This window comes from Medicago sativa, chromosome 3 (assembly GCF_051527215.1).
Source record: "Medicago sativa cultivar Bolivia chromosome 3, Bolivia_mono, whole genome shotgun sequence".
Taxonomy (NCBI): domain Eukaryota; kingdom Viridiplantae; phylum Streptophyta; class Magnoliopsida; order Fabales; family Fabaceae; genus Medicago; species Medicago sativa.
In genome coordinates, this window is record NC_140751.1 from 55,715,423 (window position 1) to 55,721,151 (window position 5,729).

Genomic DNA, 5,729 nt, shown 5'->3' on the forward strand with positions numbered 1-5,729 from the left:
TTTAATTTCTCCAACTATGATACTATGGTCACTCAAATATGGTTTTACACCACTCTAACGTTTAACTTCTTCAAGAATCGAAGAAGAATATATTGAAGATCATTCATAATTTTGAAGGGACATTATACCGAAAAGGGACTATGATCTTAAATTATTATTTATTCCGAAGGACATAAAAATATCGAAGGGACTATGAACTTAAGACCATTCTTAATTCCGAAGGGACATTAAACCGAAAAGGGACTATGGTCTTAAGAACACTCTTAATTCCGAAGGGACAGAAAGGAGTAGAAAAAGGAAAAAGGAGAAGGACTTGTTAACACAAGTCGAAGGAGGGAGAAGAGAGGAAAGACACAGGAAGCATTAACTGTGAATTTCGGTGTGTTTTTTGAACTAGGTGAACTCTCCTTTTATAGGGAGAGTTTGTAACTAATTTGGAGAAACTTAAGAATTAAGTAAACTTAAAAATTAAGCAACTCACATATTAGCTCAAGTAACAAACTAATCGGATAAGTTCAAAAAGAAACAAATCCACTAACGAAGGAAAGATAGGAAATTCAGTTGGATTCTCAATCTTGTCACAACCAACATAAGCTAAAATTATGGGAAGTCATATCCATGAATAAAAATAATAATAATAATTATTTTCATTCTTATCAGGTATTTAAAATTAAATACCATTATTTAAACACTACTAATGTTTGTAATCTATTTTATGTGGGACCCCCACATTCTATTTTTTTTAATTCACACAACACTAGATCAAAGTTTAATAACTTGGTGTTTAATCTTCCAACCTTCCAATTTCTTTCCATATTCACACCAATGTTCCAACAATCCCCCACTTGAATTTAAAAAATGGTTTCATTAATAACGTCAAAACGTTTCCATAAGGTTGCTAATAAACAAAGGTGTCACCTACAACTTGAACCTTCTCATAGCGGTTAATATTCCAATTTACAAGAGTTGCTTACAGCATTGAACTCTATCTCAGACATAGAATCCGCACACAACCCTTTTCATAAGGTGTATTCTAAAAGCCCGTGCGTTTATGGCCTTGCACGTGTATCCCGGTTTAACGAACGCTCTAGGTATTCTGCCCCGAATTCCATAGGAACCGACCCTTAGTTCCACATTCGTATAGGTGAATCTATCAAGAGTACTCCTGTAGCTATGTACTCCACTCCAAATAGAGTATAGATCTCATTAAGAGTTTCTATTATCTCATCCTTCTATCGCTGCAGGAATCATGCTTTCTTACTTTTATCATAGCATGTTCTATCACTTGTGACTTGTTATTTACCCATTGAACCTATTTCTTGGGATCTCCAGTCATGTAGGTCGGGTTACCATCACTTGTGACCTTTGGGCATTAGTCTCATCCTATTGGATGTGTTTAGGACTTTCTTTTTAGTAATTCCTTTCGTCAAAGGATTGACTAATTCTTTATCAGTACGTACATGATCTAGTTTAACCGTTCTTTTTGAGAGTAGCTAGCTCTCTAATCCTTTATGTGTTCATGCCTTAATTATCGTCTCTAACAATTCTCAATTTTTGTGAGATTTATCAAAAAAGTTCTTTTTTCTGATCTAGTAATCTTGAAACCAAGAATTATTTCAACTTTGTCTAGGTCTTTCTTATCAGTGTTATTGATAAACAATGATTTCACATAATTCATGACATGAATCTTTAAATCAAATACGAGCAACTCGTCTTTATAGAGACATATGATCATGCAAATATTATTTTTCATTTTCATTCACTTTATACTCATTCGATAGCATTAGAATGTCAAATTTTTCAAGTCATTCCTTAAGAGTTTATTTTAGACCTCACAAAGAATTATCTAACTTACAGACCTTGTTTTCTTGTCCATGAATCACAAAACTTTTAGGTTGTTTAATATAGATTTCTTCTTCTAGTTCACCATAAAAAGGCAACTTTCACATCCATTTGGAGTACTATCGAGTTATGAACGGCGGCTAAAGGGACTAGTACTCTTATGGATATGATTTTCGTGACTGGTGAATGAATGTCGAAGAAGTCTATATTTTTCTCTTTGTCTAAAACCTTTTACTACAAGGAGAGCCTTGTATTCATCAACCGTACCATCAGGTTTTAGTTCCTTTTTTCCAAAATCCAAATACAACTGGTTGGTTTTGCAACTATGAGACAAGTCAACCAAGTGTCATGTTTTTGTTAGACTCTAGAAAATTCATTTCATCGTTTATTGCTTTTTGCCATAATTCAGCATCCAATGAGGATATAACTTCTTTAAGGCTTAATGAATCTTCTTCCAATGTATAAACCAAGTTCTTACTCTTTAGCAATTTTAGCTTTCCTACCTCCTTGAGGTTCTATAACATCTCGTATGATGTTTTCATAACTATTTATAATTACATGAATGTGATTAGTGTAACACCCCGTTTTCCCAACTTATAAAATTTCATTTAAAATCAGAGTATTTTGATCACAAACGGAATGTCACATACTTCATTTAAATCATAAAATGGATAATAATAATAATTATCCTTCAAATTCAACATCATGAAAATCTTAAAACTGTTGCAGCGGAAAATAGTTCAACATTTAAAAGTCTTGGCACGCAGGCCTTATTGGAAAATCTCATAAATTAGTTCATAAAAGAGACACGTAAGGAATAGAAGTAAAAGCAAGCCCCCATCCCGTTACGTATCAGAGCACCTAGACACCAAGTGAGGAGTCCACTCACGAACGCCTCTAATCTTTATTACCTGCACATTACCCACGGTCGAGGCAACATATACGCAGAAGGGGTGAGATTTCATAATCAATACATTAAGCATATAATCCAATAAAATGCATTTAACAAGTTAAACATTAATAACATCTCAACAATTAACACTTAGCATATTTTTCATTTCATAACAAATACAATCATCAAATACTATTACTAATTTTCATCTCAAATCATAATCAACTTAACACTCAACTTGACGACACAACTCATTTTTGACCATGCAACTCTATCAACTCAACAACAACTTGACAACACAACTCATCTTTAACCATGCAACTCTATCAACTCAACAACAACTTGACAACTTAAACATCATGAAACTTCTTGATATGCAAGTGCATGTGGTACCAATCAACAACAAAATGAGCATAATAGGCTCTTCAACGTGTGAGCACAAAGGCTGCCGGGCCTAAAGCCCCCAACTTTAATGAGCACAAAGGCTGCCGGGCCTAAAGCCCCCAACTTTAATGAGCACAAGGATGCCGGGCCTAAAGCCCCCAACTTTAATGAGTATGCAATGAACTCAAACTTCCAACAACTTAGACATCTTGAACTTCTTAAACAACTTATATGATCCCAATAATTTGGACAACTTCTTACGACTTCACAACTTAGACCGACACTTACAACTTTATGACATTAATGGTCAACAGCATCAAACGATCGACATCAACATCTTAAACATCGCATCAACATAAGCATCATAAATAACACACGTTTAAATCACACATCTTCCAAATAGCATCATTATCAATTACACATCTTAAAATCATGCATCTTCAAATAACACATTAATTAACATGACAAGGATAAAATGCTAATTTGTATCCTATTCATATATGCTCTAGCATGGCTGCATCACGTTTTCCTTAAAATAATAATATACCTTTGTACCTTTAATAAAAGAATAGCTACAGGTCACAAATAATTGTCAATATAATGAACTAGTTGCAAATAAATTTAAAGAAGTGCAGCAAGGTCAAAATTTGAATCTCCATTATAAGGCGACATCTTTCATAAGGCATTTATGCTACATATAAGTTAATAAATCGAATAACATACATATAAATTACTTCCGACTAATAGAGCTAGTAATTCAAAGAAACAAAAGTTCAACATTATAAGTACTTGGATCCAGATTGTCACGGCTAGAAAAGTATCTACTCCAATTCATATGTTTTCTTTTGAAGGGATATGAGACCATATACATGTATATATCAGCATCTATCAATTTATTAATAATATAATTTTCCTATAAAGACAATATTAATACCATTCAAGTTTTGGTATAGCTTCATGCGTGTAATTGATGCATGCGACATATGTATCAATAGCAAAACAAATTGGTTGGAAGAGAACATATATGGCATAAAGCAAATAATTCCCTTAATTTGGATTTAACCAGAATAAAAAGAAAACACAAGGTACAACTATTATAAAAGTCAAGGTATGCAAACACAATTTTCAGATAGGAAGGACATCGACAACTGAAATTAAATACACAAATATTTTTAACTACAGGATCCATGAATACAAAAGCATCGATCAATTAAAGAAACAAATAGGCATCGATAGAACAAATAATCATGGATGAAAAATAATCGCAGTTACATATGTGTATATGTATACATCAAGCCACAACAAAGAACACGAATTTAACATGAAGTTCAACATATAATCACGGCAATAATTAGAGCAAGAAAAATTTATGAAAAACAATGGAAAACAAAAGCCCTTTCTTCACCTAATCATCAATTCTCACTCAAACCCTAATTCTCATAATCTCACAAAACCTCAACCTAATTATGCTAAATTTATTCTACAGAATTATATCCTTAATAGTATTGAAAATTAGTCTCACCCTTACCTTGGTATGAAGCTTTCGCACAACATAATGAACTTTAAAGCAATAGCGCATCCAAGCAACTTAAAAGGTCGTGTTTTTTTTTCTTCATAGAAACTCATGAAAGAGTGCATCGGTTCCCCTTATTGATCCTTCTTTCACTCTTGATTTCCGTAACTGTGCTGCTCCTTAAACTTGTTATTCTATCATCTCTTTTATTTCTCTAATTGTGCTGCCGCCGCTAGTGTTTGCTTCTATATGATTTAGGGATTTGTTTTGCGGCTATTTTTTTTTTTTGGGAGCGAGAAGAAGCACGGGTAAGATACATACATATATATACCATGGGAAATCAATTGGTGTGGAGAGTGGGCATCAAGTCACACAAAAATTGACTTCCGTCTTTATTCCTTTCTTCTCAATATATATATATATATATATATATATATATATATATATATATATATATATATATATATATATATATATATATAATATAATATAATTCCTCTAAAAAAAGTATATTAGTATAATTGCCTACTTTGAGCTATTTTATTAACACTTCTTCCACTCTTTCTATTTTTCCTCTTAACCACTAAACTCTCTAAATTTATAAAACAGCCCCACAACTTTAATATTTATTTTATTTTCAAATCTTATTTTATTAAATAATAAAATAAGTCACCCAACGTAACAACTTCACAAAATCATATACTCCTCATAATTCATTTATTAAATCATATAATTCACACATATCAATCATGTAAATCACTTAAATCATAAATCATATAAGCATATATTTATAAATATATTCCAAACTTCATCGAATTAATTAAATAATTAAGACGGGCGTTACAACTCTCCCCAACTTATAGAATTTTCGTCCTCGAAAATTTACCTCAAGCGAACAACTCTGGATAAGACTCCAGCATCTTACTCTCTAACTCCCACGTCAAGCTTTCACTAGTCGTTCCACTCCAAACAACTCTCACTAGAGGTATCTCTTTGCCTCTCAACGTTTTCACCTTGCGATCATCAATCCTCAAAGGTAAAGTCTCCACCGTAAGGTTGTCTCTAACTTGCACATCATCACTCTGAATCACATGGGAT

At 32.7% G+C, this 5,729-nt stretch overlaps 1 long non-coding RNA gene across 1 annotated transcript; it reads right to left on the reverse strand.

The window, feature by feature from the left end:
- Nucleotides 1–2,464: 2,464 nt before the first annotated feature.
- LOC146938498 (uncharacterized) lies at nt 2,465–5,016 on the reverse strand. The gene is made up of 2 exons (XR_015031323.1): nt 4,647–5,016; nt 2,465–2,753 (listed from the first exon to the last, which is right to left on the reverse strand). It is a non-coding gene; the product is annotated as an uncharacterized LOC146938498 (long non-coding RNA).
- Between the last annotated feature and the right edge of the window lie 713 nt (nt 5,017–5,729).